This window comes from Epinephelus moara, chromosome 19, assembly GCF_006386435.1.
Source record: "Epinephelus moara isolate mb chromosome 19, YSFRI_EMoa_1.0, whole genome shotgun sequence".
NCBI lineage: Eukaryota > Metazoa > Chordata > Actinopteri > Perciformes > Serranidae > Epinephelus > Epinephelus moara.
Genome location: NC_065524.1, coordinates 22,211,731 through 22,228,182, shown reverse-complemented (window position 1 = coordinate 22,228,182; position 16,452 = coordinate 22,211,731).

Here is a 16,452-nt window from a genome sequence, read left to right as displayed (position 1 = left end):
CATTATGGATTATTCCATTAAGCACTGATAAAATCAGCTTGTCCTTATTGTACCAGTATCCCGTTACAAGGGCGTGGGTTGCGTTTCATCACTGGAGGGGACACACACGTGAAAACCGGGAAAATTTTGAGCATCAAGCACTTCATTTCCTGCATTTTGGTGATTTTTTTTAATGCACAAATTGGTGCCTTTTCTTTTTGATTTCACTTTTTTTCATTCCAATGTATCATTAGAAACGGTTCTGAAACGTGTCTTGCATCCCTGGATGTCAACTGTCTCACATAAATACAAATCTGCATCAATTTATGGGGTAGAAATTCTGCATTTTCGTATTTTTATTGGTGAAGGAAAATGCAAGTTCTTAATAGCCTACTAGGGGAAATGTGTCCCCTGTGTCCCCCCAAAATCTACACCTGTACTTCAACACCTCCATATTAATTTTCTACTGATATTGTCCTTATTTTGTATGATTTCAAAAGTTTCCTAAGAGGAAATATGGAGCCATTACCCATCTAATTTTATAGGCCTACACTTTTATGTATAAGAATGCGCCTGCATAACTTTCAGGGTTGTAAAATGCAGACCCCGTCATGCTGTGGTGAACTTTAGTGCCTGTATATACTATATATACTGTATATGTAGAATATGTGTGCACAGCAGGTGTTAAAATCAAATCATGTGTTGAAGACCTCTGTCAGCAACCACTACATTAGCCTCTAATACATTTCATGGTGTTTACAAGATGCCTGCGCTTCAGGAACATCTGCTGGAATTGGCATGGCTTCCTGGATTTCCCATGGGTGAGGAGACAGCAAGCGATTGTGTGTGCGTACGAATGTATGTGTGCCAACAGCTTGCTGATATGAGTGGATAGAAATGGACTTGGCACCACCTCCTTCAGTGCTGACCTTCTGACCTTTCCTCACAGGGTGTGGATGACAAGAGGGTTGCAGATAGATTCTGCATGCTGCGATACCCTTTAGGTGCAAAATTCAAACTTAAAGTTTTCCTGGCAAAAATCGGATTCTTCTCTTCCAAGACACAAATCTAGTGTTTAATCTTTAATGTGAGTAATTAACTTGTAATCAGCGAGAGTTTCACCAGGTTAAACACATTAAAACTGGAAATGTAGGAGCAGAGGTTTGGTCCTGCACTGTTGGGGTATTCAGGTCTGCTCACATGATCATGAACCAGAATACAGCAAATACATAAACTACAGAATATACAAATAACTTGTGCAAACAGGGATGACAAAAAAAAATTACTCTGCAAAGGCTTGACTCTTCACTAAATGTTTATTTAACTTGGCGAGCAACTCAACAGATGCACAAAAAAGGCAGAGACATTGAGATAAAGCACTTGATTAATCAAAAGCCGTTTTGAAACAGTTTATAGAGATTAATAGAAGATTTTATCCAAGAATGATGAAAGAGAGGAAGAGAGAACATTCCCTTTGGTCCTATTCCTCACTGGAACCAAAATGAGACAGTCGTGCTTGCAAATCACAGAGGCGAGGCTGAGGTGGGTGTGTCCCCCCCGGGTGCACCTCTAGGTGTGAGAAAGTCTCTACAGAAATGTTACTGAAGTCAAAGCAGATGATCCCTCTCACATTTATCTTACAGAAGCACTTGTCTAAATGATACAGTACATTTAAACATACGTGCAAAAATGCATTTAAATGCATTTAAACAGTATGAGTACGGAAAAGTTGGTCCTTTTCCAAAATGGGAAATAATAAACTAGGTCACACAAACATACATTTAAATGTAAGGGTGATAGATTGGACGTCGGCTTATCATAAATACTGCTTTAAGTTTCCCAACATCTCTGTGATCATTATTACCCAACCCCCCAGCCTACAATGGTGACACACACACACACACGCATGCACTCTGGGGTAACCACATCGCAACTGTGTACAGTATATTGCTATGAATCTGAGCATTATTACTGTTTAAATAATTCTTATGGCAAAAATACTCATATACAAAAGGCTAATACACTGCTGAAGTACATTTTTCAGAGCATTAAAGGAGCCAGTACGCTGTGATGTTTCTTTCGATGCTGAAGGCAATGCATCAGGTACTGTTGGCTATTGAGCATCAGCCAATCAGTTCCTGATGCAGTATCATCCACATCAGAAAGCTCTTCCTTCACCCCAACATCACTGCAGGGGCAACACACGCTGAATAGTTTACAGCACATTTTGATCCTTCTGCAATATCTCTTAATAGTGAGGAGTGGTACAAAAATAACGCAAACTCATAAAAACAAGCCATTATTATTCTTTTCATGCTACGATAATTCAATAGCCAATACTGTACAGTACACATCAGTGTAAGTCAAGATGGCAGCAGAAGCATCTGGAAAGTGAATTCATGCAAATTCAAAATGGGCATGCATTATGAAAGAGCTGCAAGAGATGAGGCTGCACTTCAAAAGACTGTCGAAAAGAAATTTTTAAAAAGTGGGGAAGGGGGATGCGAGAGGAGGAAGAGCAGACAGAGAGGGTGTCTGTGAAATGCGCTTGTGTAATTGCAGTGACATCTTCATTGAGAGCCCTCCATCTCTTTCCTGTGTGCTCCAAAGGGCGTCGCTGACGCCGGTCGATGGGGAGAGCAGCCGAGGCGCTGTGTTTAGCATAATCCCAGAGGCCATTGTGAGAGCAGCTAGTGAACGACTCACAGTTGCCAGCTGAGATTTCACCAAAACACAGCAGAACACAAGGAGAAGGGGATGAGACAGGAAAAGCAGAGGTGGAGGAGGGGTACAAGTGGGGAAAGGACTCAGGCCAGGGACAGGACGAGTGGTAGTAGCAATGAAGAAAAAAAAATGCAGATGTGTCAAATATTACATTACATGAAATCTTAAGATTAATATTTTGGTATAGTGCTGTGTTGTGAAGGGGGCGGCAGGATGGATGCAGGATCAGGGTGGTGGTGGTGATCTGTGGTGAGCGTGCAGCTTGCACAGCATCAAAGAGGCTAAGTATAAAGTGTGAAACACGTTTTCTTCCAGGTGGACTGCACCTGTTGGCCCTTATTCAGGACTGTAATTCAATAATCTTCCCTCTTTTTATTCTTTTAAACAACCACTAACTGTTTTGACTTGTAATAGTGAGGCATAAAAAGATTAAGCAGAAGTGCCATGGTAACATCTCTGCTATTGTGCAATGATCATTACCTTAAGCTAGAGCGTGAAATCCTCTTTGATCACCGTTTCACGTAGGCAGACAGTTTTTGAGCCAACCTTTGGTAAACAATTTGGTCTCCACATAACAAGCTGCAGAAAACACCTAACCCTATATTAAGATGAAAAATAAAGTGTCTTGCTCAGGCAGTGGCAAATACTTTTCTTTCTTTGGTTGTTAATGGAGATGAAATAAGGACACAGTTTAAGAGTTTATGTTTCGGAGTTTCTAATAAGTCATTTTAGACTAACTGCAGAATCTCTCCAGGTGATTGTGAGAATATAAAGCACCATCACAGTTGCCTGCAGAGATTACCCAGTCAGCCCTTAGATTCACTCGCTCATAAAAACACACACACTGCTCTGTGTTACGTGTTATATCCATAACAGTAAATTGGCAGCAGACGGTTAACACCGATATGGATAAAGACCAAGCTTTGACCCTACCCCCCCTTACGGTTCCAAAAGGTCTTGCATTACCATGGCGACAGGGCCACGGCACGTGCCTCCCATTGTTGAGCCGTATCCTCCAGGGTCAGCCGTACACCCAGTTAGAGGTCAGATGTCATCCAGGCCTCTCACTCAGGTCACCACTCACCAGCCCTCAGCCTTTGACCCCAACAAACACTGAAACAAATTGGGAGATGGGGGAGAGAGGGGAGGACGAGATGGCGAAATTAAACATATTAACTTAATAATTCTGCACGATCACATGACCGTTAAAGACGATCTGACAAACTTGTGTATTTGTTGTGCTTCAGGCATTTTGAGTGCAGATTAGCAGTGTAGTCCTGTGAGAGCAATGTACAGTATTATGAAGAATCACTCTGCATGTTACAGTATGTCTCCCTCTTGTGGTGAAGTACGATGCTTTCAAAAATTCACATTTTATTTTGACTTTATTTAAAGTTTAGCACAAAAATACAGAATATGGGGTGTCTTGGTGGCCTAGGGGTTAAATTATTATCATTTAACTACAAAAACCCTTGTTTTATTCTAGTGTTATTCCTTTGTGCCATGTCATCCCCCTTTTTTATCCAGTGTTTCTTGTGTACATCTTCACTGTAAATTAATAAAGGGCAAATTGCATCATGGGTCATATTTATGCTGAGATTTGTTTCTGGTGTATCAGAAATATAAAACACACATGATACCAACTGGCCTTTTATCCTTGAGGTTTTTTTTAGACAGACACTTAATGCTGGATTCTAACAAAACATCTACATGTAATATATCCCCATGAATACATGTAGCTGAAAAAGTCCCTCGACCCAACCTTTTTGTGTTAATTAACAAAACACCATCAGCTATTGCGGTTTAACCGACCAAATCAGACATATGTCCACACATTTTGGAAAGCCTTTAGCCAGAGGTGCTATCTTTCCCATTCAGCCTCGATGCATGTTGGGATATTCAGGTCATCGAGTTGCAAAGTGTTGCTCAGGCGTTGACAAAAGAAAAATCTTAAGTTTATTAAACGGAACAGGCTGACAGTCCACACTTTGTTAGGCAGTGAATGAACAGAGTGGTTTTGACAGGCCTAACCTCTTAAGCTTCGGGTCCCACTGAGCTCGGCACAGCTAGAGCTAAATGCCATCTGTCCCAACATCATGAGGCCCCCCCAACCTGTCCCCCAACAGTTTAGCATAAAAATCATGCAACGCTGCTATTAAGGAAGAATATAAGATTATTCTACTCATCTGATATCATCTTCAGTAGAGGCTCACCTTTCAGTCAAACATTTTAGGGCCGTCCAGGTTGAATGCTTTGCAAACAATAGCTGTGCTTGTAATCCACGTAATTTGGTTTACAAAAGGAAACGTGCAAAACTGCTTTCTTTAAAGACTTTCATAAAAGTTGTGAATTTACTTTTTAATTTAGTACATTTGATGACCTAAAAAAACCCCTCATGATCTGGTGTTGTATCTCTCGCCCTGCTTACACTTGTCGTGGGTGTCGAAAATAAAGAGCAGAGCAGCCAGAGCAGTGAAAAGGGAATGAGAAAAGACTGAGGAGGCCGAAATTGTCGATGTAGGATGATACTGGTGACCCCGAACAAGTCCTTACCAGAATAAGAAAAAAACTGATATGCAAATAATGTAATATTAGCATTTATGGCTTTTTTGATAAGGAGATAGCACAGGGTTTCAGCCTTACGTTGGGAAGGTCAAGATCTGCTGCACAGTACTGACCTGACACTGACAACCTATTCAACTCATTGTTTTCTTCAGTTAGTCTCTCACTGTGACTCATCAATGGCTATTTCAAACTTCAGTTTTAAACAAGTTCGTTTTACGCTTTACTGACTTCCACATACAGCACTGAACAATAAAATAATGATATCACCATATGAACTTTAGTCTCCGTCCTTTCACAGTGTTGTCTGCTCCGTTAGCTGTCATCTAATATTAAGAGCAAAAACGACCTTTGTGCCCAGTAGCTTTAGCACTTCATTAAGGCCCTGGACCTTCGCTGTACAAGCAATTGTCTTCCTCTAACAAAAAGACTGACGCATTGTATCAGTTGGAGGTAAATTTATCAAAGGGAGCCGATACAATCGACAGAGCAGCCCAAATTATGAACCAGGTCTGTAAGGGGCCTCCTGGTGAGCCATATTGTACTGTTTGTTGATAGTCCAGTTTGGACTGAATGACATGTGGTGTGATTCAGATAGAAAACAGTGTGTGAGAGTGCTTACAGAGAAATGCAGATGTACGTGTACAATGTATGAGTCTGTAAATTGGAGTGCATATGCAGCGTAGTGTGCATGAGTCATGTGGAATGATGTGGGGTTGTGTATACGAGGCCATGCTGAGAAGCACAGGCAACCCATAGACCTCTGAGAGGTGCACACTGGATAAAAACAATTGGGATCTCCCTGAACTGATGTGACATGTGTATTTGTTCCAGCCTTTCCGTTAGAGGAGCCCTACTGTAGAGGTGAAAGAAGAAAAAAAACTGCACTGAGAAAGGGAGGGAAAGGGGGATAGTAGGATGAGGAGGGGGCACAACGAGGTCTCTGGCAGAGTGAAAGGCATCAAACTGCAACAGTCCAAGCTGAACCAAGGGTAGTTTCATCTAATGCACAGCCATTTATGCCATGTGAAATATAAAGAGGTAAACTGTGTTTTATATGAAACTAAAGTGAACATGTTATCGTTCTTTCAGCATTTAGTCTTGCATCAAATTTCCCTGAATGGTTTTGTCAGTGGCAATGTGCGTTTGTACACAGGGATTGGTAATCTTTAGAGCTGCGACGACTGGTCGATTGTTCGATAAGTTAGTCGACAGAAAATTCATTCAGCTACAACAATTAATCCATTAGTTTTCAACCATTACATTACTCGGCAACTGATTTAACAATCGATCAACTGATTTTTGATCGATTTTTTTTTTTTTTTTGATATTTACTCCTCTGTGACAGTAAACTAAAAATCCTTAGGTTTGGGGCAAAACATGACAATTGAGGAAGTCAGTTGGGGCTTTACCGATCGACATTTTATAGACCAAACAACTAATCAATTAATTGAGGGGAAAAAAATCGACAGATTAATCTACAATAAAAACAACAGTTAGTTGCAGCCCTATTGTAAATTGGGTTTGGACTGTGGGTTGGGCAAAACAAGATATCATCTTGGACTCTAAAAAACTCTTCAATATTTTTGAAATATTTGAACTTTTACACACCAAATGATTAATCAAGAAAATAATTTGCAGATTCATCAATAATAAAATACTTGCTAGTTGTAGACCCAGTAATCTTACCGATAAAAACAATCTACTGGCAACCAAACACTCCATTTCGACTAGACTCTTCATTTCATATGAAACACTTCTCTATAGTCCTGTGGAGACACGTTTTGATTTGCCATCCGTTCAGTGTGGGACGGGCTGCCATTTAGCCCCTGCACTGCAGTCTCGGATGAAATGGGCCGATAGCACATCAGACTCCTGACTGTCCTGACCATATTTACATCCCATCTCAGTTATTGGACACATAATTCCTCCACACATCTCCTCAATCTTGTACCACCCACACACACACACATACACGCGGCTGACTACAATTATAATTTCATATGCCCCAGTGTATCAGCCACCCGAGCAATTTTCTGCCATTTAAATGTGAATTTATGTCTCATGTAAATGAGTAGGGAGTCGATTTAGGCCCAGTGGAGGACTGGCCTTTTCCCAGGGAGCATTCTGTTATAGGCCTCTGGTCATTTCAAGGTCCCCGTTCATCACCTTGATTTAACAGACGGCACCGAATGAGGCCTCGCCATCTTATCAACTTCTTGCCTTACCTAAACACAGTATCACCAAATATCACATTAAGTACCAACTCATTTAAACAAAGCCTAACAGGAAACAACACAAGGCCAGTAACTCAAAGCATCTCCCTAAAAGAATACCACCCTTATGCTCTTAATCATGCGCCACATTTACAAAATAGTTTCCTGACTGAACTTAAATGGTATCAGTTTCCGTGGTATAACTATTTTTGACTCATAAAAATACACAGAACAAAAAAAGCGATGATGCAATATTACATTTTGGCTGTTTTTATGATTCCTAATAAACTTAAACACTTGGAGATCGCATTGTACGTAAAAGGTGCTGCTTTTTAAAATGTTGAGTCATGTTTAAGAAGGGACCATAAAAATGCTAATGAAGAGTCTTCTCTGCTTTTCTCTGAGCTGAAGGAAAAACACTACAGTTTTATTAGTGTGATAACCTACTCTGTTAACTACTGTGTGCCTATGAATGGGTGCCCGATGTTAGCACATGGCTCACCTTGGGCTACAGGGGATGTATACTTTTTAAACTTGCAGACCACAACATAACCAGAAGGAATTTAACTTACATCTAATCTTAAGTTTGCTTGTCGAAGTCTGTTTTTTAATAACTATTCAATTATAGGTTCCTGGTTAAGTCGTTACTTAAATGTGACGCGTCACAGTTTCATGAACGAGGATGTGTAGAATTATTTTGCATTGCTTTAAATGACATGTTTTCAATCGTGAGGATAAAACCCTTGACAAAACACTCTAATTAGTGCATGTTTCACCGGGTCAGTTATTGGCTGTTTTATTGGCCACATCACAACAAGCAAGCAGTAATATGTGACCTTTACAAAGAGCATTTCTCGACAACCAGGGCACCTCATCAGTTCAGTGAGACCCCATCAGAGGGCAGGTTCCTTTCTATATTCATATGGGGGGAAAAACATCTGTAGGTGTCGTAATAGACAATATTACCCTCTCCACAATACAGCATATTTCACTCCTTTAATAAAGTTTTCTCTATATCTTTTTTACAACTCTATTTGATTCAAGTGGTGAAACAGAAATGTGAATATCTTTAGAAAGGCAGGGATGTTTGCTCCATTAAAGTACAGGGTGTGTTTTTTTTAAACATGAAGTGAACCCTTCAGCTGATCAAACTATGTCTGAAACACAAGACCTTGACCACATGATCGATCACCTGCTCTTATCACAACATTAACCAGTCCACCTGCTGATTATCACACGCCCTCTCAAAAACCGTTGCAAGTATTGCAAAATGCACACAGCCCTCAGCACACTCCCCCTAATGTCTTATCCAAAGCCTAAAGTCTCTAAACACTCATCTATCAAATACACCTGGCACCCACCCATAGCAAAGAACTATAGTTAATTTGATGGTGTTCCTGCTGAGTTTGATGAAATGTGTTGTTAAATTTTAAGTCCTCCACATAATTCAAAACAGCAAATGGGGGAGTTTGAGAGACAATATAAAATAAATTAAATTGTAAAAGGGAAAATACAAGGCATAGAAGAAGAAGTAAGAATGTGCTTACTGGTCAAACATAAGGACAAAAGAAACGGGCAGTTCATGTGGGGGTGAGGCACACGCAGGGCTCTTTAAGAATTGACATCAGGTACATGCAGGGAAACAAGATGTCAAGCAAGCATGGTGAAGCATTGCTGTGAGGCTAATAAAGGCGTACAGTAGTTGCAGCAAGGGAAGGGCTTCCAATAAGATACGATGCACTCATGCCATTATTTTAAGACAGTGTAGAAGCTACGAACATTACAGAATTTCACCGTGTGCACATTTTACTGCAACTAGAGAATCAAAAGCGGATAGAAACAGTGGATATGGGGCAGATTTACAAGTTACACCATAAAATTTTACCTCTCGTCATAGCTTAAAAAGACATGGCACCGCACAAATGTGTTGCTTGAGTTACAGTGCAGTGTTGAGACAAAGTCCAGAAAAATGCAGTGTTGCAGGTAAAGTGCTGTGTAATTCCAGCCCAGAGAAAGGACTTGAGGGACCAAGAAAAGAGCAATGCGGCTCACCATGCATTTGTGATTGATGGTCTCTGTCTGTGCAATAGCTGACTGAGCAACATGTACATCTCTCTTATTCACACACTTAATGGCATGCACACAACCTATAGTGTGCTCAGGCTATCATATATGCACCACAGCCTATTTACGTAATGTGCACGTGGAGCCTCCCTTAACTGATACACATCAGGATCGCCATGGTGGCTGATTTGGTGGAGAGAACGTACCATGTAAGTATGACATTCTTGTTTGGAGTCCGACCTGGGATCTTTGTCGCATGTCTTCTTTCATCCACTGCTCCCTCCCATCGTTTCTTTCTCCCTTCACAGTACACTGTTGAATCAAAAGGAAAAACCGGGGGGGGGGTGAAAATCTTTAATTTTTAAAATCCTTTAGGAATGTGCATAATATACGTATCATTGTACTTTGCTGGAAATATAGATCAACAATACTGCATGCTGTATGAGCATATTTTCCCCCCGATCCTTGATCCTGTCACGTCTCTGTTGTCTGGTGCCAAGACATGTCTGGTCTGGCTTTTGGCCAGGCTGGGCTGGTCGCCACCACGGCCCCAGCAGCCTAGCAGGCAGGCCTAGCTTAATGCTGACACATCGCTAACATCAGCCAGGGAGAGGAGACCTCTGGGAGATGCTGAAACATCAGCACAGCACCATTTCAGATTTACAGGGAGCGATACACTTGCTCATCTGCAGTAGAATTTAAGTAAATGTCACACCATCATTGTGGGACATTATTTTAATAACACCCCCTTTAAAGGGTGATTAATTAAACGCATTAACAGACACCTGTGAGGCTCAGACGATGTATAACGGCACATATGTGTGGAAATGCACTAAAAAGGCCACACCCCTACAAATAAACCTGTGATCGTTCACATAAAGCCATCATACACAATGATTACTATTTTTCCTTTACAGGAAAAATGGATCAAAATATTGATAAACTCCTCGTTTTCAGCTGTTTACATTCAATGCAGCATGGTATTAAGGGTGTAGCATGCAAGAGCTGCACACATGTAACGCAGATATCCAGCCTTCATACTGGATGAATTGGTACGTTAGTGGTTCAAATTAGTTATATTAAAAAAGGTTATCTATCAAATCATAGTATTTCAGCATAACAAGTATTTAAGGCAGTTGAAAAGATAAAAAGGAACATAATTCCTGCTTTGCTTTTTTTACAACAGCGTTACCATTTATAAAACTGGATGGCATTTACAAACATTAATCAGGATCTTATCAAAATGTCTGCATAATAAAGTGTGTTAAGATTACACAAAGAAAGGTTAAGAAACTATTATTGTATAAACTGACGTCGGCCATAGTACCAGTGTTATTTTTGATCACAATTATATGATCATAATGGCTGCCCTTTGTGTTTAGGAAGCCATGCAAATGAGATTGGCAGAAACGAGCATGTGTCATCAATATGCACAGATATAACCAGGAGTGCCACTGATTGATGATGCAAACCTTCTCCCTATAGCCTTGTGTGTGACCTCTGACTTCTTACCCCTCGAGGGGTTAAACTTATTACCCTCTGACTCGAGTGACCTCTGCTATGAAAGGAGCTAGATTGAAGGATGACCACAGCTTAGGTCCTATTGGCCGCTCTCGGACCAAACTGTGGCCAGAGGGCTGACCATCCGAACCCTACAGGGATGTGACCCTGGCCCTGCCACACGCTCTGTGGATAATACTATTAACAGGTCAATACAAACGTAAGAAAAAACAGGAGGGGGAGAGAGCACTGCTTTAACCAAAAGGATGAGCAGAAGAAAGGGATGAGGGGGACATATTGGGGAAGAAACAGATTTGCAGGATGGATTTGGAGGTTATTTGTCAGGCCTGTTTGAACAAATGGTTACCAATTTGACCTGGACAATTTTTGTATACAACTGACGGACAATAAGAGCAGGGCTGCCCTGAAAACGTCAACACAGTTAAAAATATGGTCAATTACAGAACGTACAGTCATAACTGTGTCCTGAACAAACACAAAAGCTACGAAAGTGTGCCAAATGTCTTATTAATTTAGGATATTAACAGAGATGAAACCAAAATAATTCACACAATAATTCAAGCATCTTGGCTCAGTCATCCCCGTAAATATGTCACATAAAATGAAAGAGATGTTAAATGTAGAATTATAACAAATTTAAAACTTAAGATTTTGTTGCATATGAAACTAAAATGTCTACAATAAATATTTGTATCAATATATTAGAGGAGTGTTGCTCCTGTACCTTCATCTCCAGTATGAGCAGAGGAGGGGTGTATTGGGTGTTCGCCAATAGAGCACGTTACATGCAAGACATGTGCTCTTACTCAGTCACTCAGTCACTCAGTCATTCACTCACTCACTCATAGGATTATTAGCCATTTCCGTTCATCTCCCTTATTTCACTCTAACAAAGCACATAATCTAGTTCAGCCTTTGGCTTTTTAAGTTTTTATGCGCCACACATATCTACATTTTTATGATAAAAATGACAAACAATACGCAGCATGGGCTCAACTCATCTGACTTATAGTTTTTTAATTGTGTTGCTGTTACTGTAACAAATTCTGGGCAATGTGACAACTGTTAACTGCCCAGAAAAACTCCTAAAATTCACTCTGTTCATCTCCAAACTCTTTCACACTTGCCATCGTCACTATCACACCCGAAAAACCGCAATACTTTGCTGTTATTGTAAAAATGCTGCCGTGTATTTCTACTAGACTTGACTTGACTGAAAGCCTCGACCCAAACATCATGAATACGCATACAGAGGGTGTACACAGAGCATTCATAATGCGCTTTGTCTCCCTCCACCCTAAAGAGTTGAGCGCCAATAAAAATAATAAAACGAGAGATTAAATAATCCAACAAGCAGCCGAAGCCATGACCCGCGTACAATTAGTTTTAAAAGAGGCATTACATGATAATAAAATAAGATCGAGCTGAAACACATGTAGCTAATAGAATCCACTCTACTAAAGTTGTCAGACCTGCGGCTACAGTAGAGCTTGTAAACAACCATGCACGCATCCATTCAGTCTCACACAAACGCACATGCAATCTCACACAAACACACAAGCAGCAGAGGCTCACACATTACTCTGAACAATGAAGAGAGGAAATCTTCGAGCAAAGAAGGAACAGCAAACCAAAGAAAACTGAAGAGGAATTGGGATACATGGCAGAGACGAGAAACAAACAAATGGAAATAGTACCTTCTAAAGCATCCATGTGATGAGAGAAGGGTGGGACACCTGCAGAACCTCGCATGGTCTATCCAGAGCTCTTCAGCGACTGCTCCCTCACGGAGCAGAGTGTGTGTATGAGCCAGAGAGAGAGAGTATGTGTGTGTCTGTGGCTGAGGGAGGGGATCCTACCCCTCCTCCTTAGGACTGTGCCTCCTTAACAGGATGGAGGGGTAGGTGGGGCCACTGCAATAAAGCAAACACACACACACATACACACATTTTTCTATGGTTGTTATGTCCTCGCTTCTCTCGCTCTTTCCCGCCTCCACACTTCCATCTTTCTGTCTCTTTCCAAGACTTGCTCTCAGCCTCCTTTTCTTGCAGACTTGCTCTCATTCCTCTTGCCTCGCGCTTCCCTCTGAATCTCAGTCTGTCTGCAAGGCCTCGCGCTTCCCTCTGAATCTCAGTCTGTCTGCAAGGCTCTTACTCTCTCCCTCTACCTTGCATCTCCCACCCCTCCCTACCCCTTGCCCCTATCCCTTCCTCTCTGACTGTACGGTTATATTAACATGCTCCCATTAATCTGGAGAGGAGAGGGGCATATGCTGTTTCTGGCTGGTGGTCCACAACCTGCTAAACTCATGGTGTGTGTATGTGTGCTGTGTGTGAGTGTGAGTGCGTCCCGTCGGTCTTTAGTCTCATAATACTACCGCACTAAGATTAAGCGGGACAGTCAGAGAGCATGGTGTGTTTGAGAGATGAAAAGAGAGGAGAGGGGCAGCGGGAAAAAGGAGAGGAGTGGTGCCACGATCAACAGCAGTGAAGCACACTTTTTTAACCTTTTATAGTTCTTCTTGCTCTGGGTGCTCTGTGCCACCACCCCTCCTCCCCTCCACTCATCCAGCCACCAAACACAAATCCCATCTGATTCGGGGAGTAGCCATCCCTACATAAATCATTCCCTTATTCCATTGGCCACACGTTACATTGAAAGTATTGATTTTTCTCTCTCCCCCCCCTGCCGCAGCACTGATTGCAAGGAAACCCTTCACAACAGTCACAAACAGGAAGTGGAAAAACAAACCACGGGTGTGTTTCGATTGACCACAATGGCGGATCCCGAAGCTTTGGTCACAACACTGGAGACGAAAGATCTATGCTTTGATGCACATGGCACACACGATGAAAACACCAAGACAGCATGTAAAATACAAAATAGCAGGTAAAGCACAAGGAACTAATCCGTAAAACGTTACGAGCAGCTCACAGCACTACCTCAACTGGGCAAAGGTGCAGCCACGTTATCCTCACAACAACCAAGAAAGCATCAGTACAACAACAGGAACCACTACACACATCTGTATTCAGTGTTTCCAAATCTAATATCAGCCCACAAAGATAAATATTTTATGTTTAACTGTAGCTACATAAAAAAAAGAAACAGGTGTAGTTTCGGAGCTTTAAAGGACACTAAACGTGTCAAAGGTGAGACACTATAACAGCAAATGAAACTATGGTTTTGAATGAACCACTGTCCGTAGATTAAAACTGACCATCAGGAGAGCAAACACTGCTGTTTCCATGACAGCACAGCTGAGGATACTTTGAACTCTGACCTTATACTCCTGCCTGTGCTCTGAAGCGGTGACCAAACCCAGGGTCAATCAAAAAGGAGGTCAGCAGGGGTCAAATGGTAATGACCCCTCACTGGTTATGCAACCGCAGCCTCCCTATCAGCCTCCTCCAAGTAGCATCCAAGTATCATTCATCCTAATCAGAGCCGTGCACCTTCCGGGAGTACGGGGTGATGCTGCTTCTGTATAATGAGATAGGTGAAAGTCGATGTGATGATGCATGAAAGATCGAGAGCAAAACACACAACACTGACATAAGAAACAGTGATAAAGCTACACAAGAGGTGAAGGATTTAAACTGGAGATTTCAGTCCATTCTTGCGGCATATTGATGTGCCAATACCTCCATTTAAGCAGAAGCAATTTAGTATTAACTTCAAGTATGTGAGAAGCAACCTTGATAAAATATATTATTTCACAATGATGCACTATAACTTTGGACTGACAAAGCAGGGAGTGATCATGATGAGAGTTACACACTTCAACACATGGTATACACTGAAAGGCCTGACTAAGTACTGAAGGTGAGAAGGAAAGGGAAAGAAAAATGGCGTAATATTCAGGTGTATTTACAGGTATACTGGGTGCCTGTGATGAGTCGGCACAAAATGGAGACAAGTTTAATGACTGAAAGGATCATAAAACAGTCCGATCCATCAACAGCGATGTAAAACAACTCTCAAAACTACTGGGTTCGTCTAATAAAGAACGTAGTTAAAAAATGTCCCGAGAGGAAGAGGGGATGATCTTTAAGAAAGGATGACACTGTCTTGGGGTGGAGAAACTGGGTTGGAAGAGAAGGGGGAAAGACAGATGAAGGGGTGGAGGGACTGATCAGAGGGGTGCCAGACACAAAGAGGCCAGGCCATGGCCGGTGGCACGCGATGGGCAGATTAACCAGCGTTTCCTCCCCTAACTGAAGCATTAGGACACCTGACTGAGTCCCGCCAATGGCAGCCAGCCAAGGATTTGTGGGGGGGGAGACAAGCTGGGGCTCGCCTTTCAACACTCAGGCTCTTCAACAACACAAAGAGGGGTGGGGTGGTGTTCGTGGGGGAAAAAAATAGGGGGTGATGGGCTGGTGGCTTGGAGTTGGGAGGGGGGCTACAAGCCTTGCCCCTCACCATCTGCTGCCCAGGCTAAGTGAGGACAGGGGTAGGGCCAGAGTGCAGGGTGGAGTATGTGAGCACGTGCACGGAAAACACACGTGTATCTGCGTGCACGCACCTGTTAGTGTGTCAGTGGGTGGGTGGGTGAGTGGAATGGCAGATGGACAGGGCATACTCCTGGCACCAGAGCTCCGATGTTAGTCATCCTACGTTAAGGAGTGTCCCCCTTCCCCCACATTCCTAACCCCTGCTAACTAATCCACTGTGCCAGCCAATTCTTTATGTTTTGCTCAGTTTGATTAAGACATCCATGATTAGAGACATTATGGGCTGGGTGAGAGGGTGTGTGTGTGTGAGTGAACCGCTTATCCATGCGGCTGTTTACTGTAATCAAAGCCAAACAGACGTTGCCCCTTTTGCCCCCACACAACTTAGCAATGTCTGTGATTTAAGCAACTAAGGCACATTATATCAGTCACTAATCCTGTTTTTAGTATTTCCTTCTTTTGTAAGAATGATACAGAAAAAATGTGGTTGAGAGAGGAAACCCCCTGAAATGGTACAAGATCAAATATCTGTATACGCCACTGCTGCCCCAAACAAAAACTACACCCTCTCACACATCCTCGTACAGTATTTGACACAATTTCCCTCCTGTGCCGTGTGTGTTTATCTGCACATTATCAGTGAGCTGTCTATTTCACCCTGTAAAAAAAGGGGGTCAGAGCAGCAGACAGTTCAGTCTTGCTGAGCAGTAATCTGAAAATGCCTGTAATCCTCCATGCAGAGCCCTTCTGGAGACCGTGGTTGTAGCGCGGAGAGGTGTAGCCTCGTCTCCGTTTAGCAGCCATGTGTCTGACCAAGCTTGACACGCAACCAGAGCCTTACAGCTGCCAGGACACACACTGAGAGATGAGGCACAGTAAAGCTGCCCCGGTCACTCACTGGAATAATTATGCCATTTTTCGCCCTA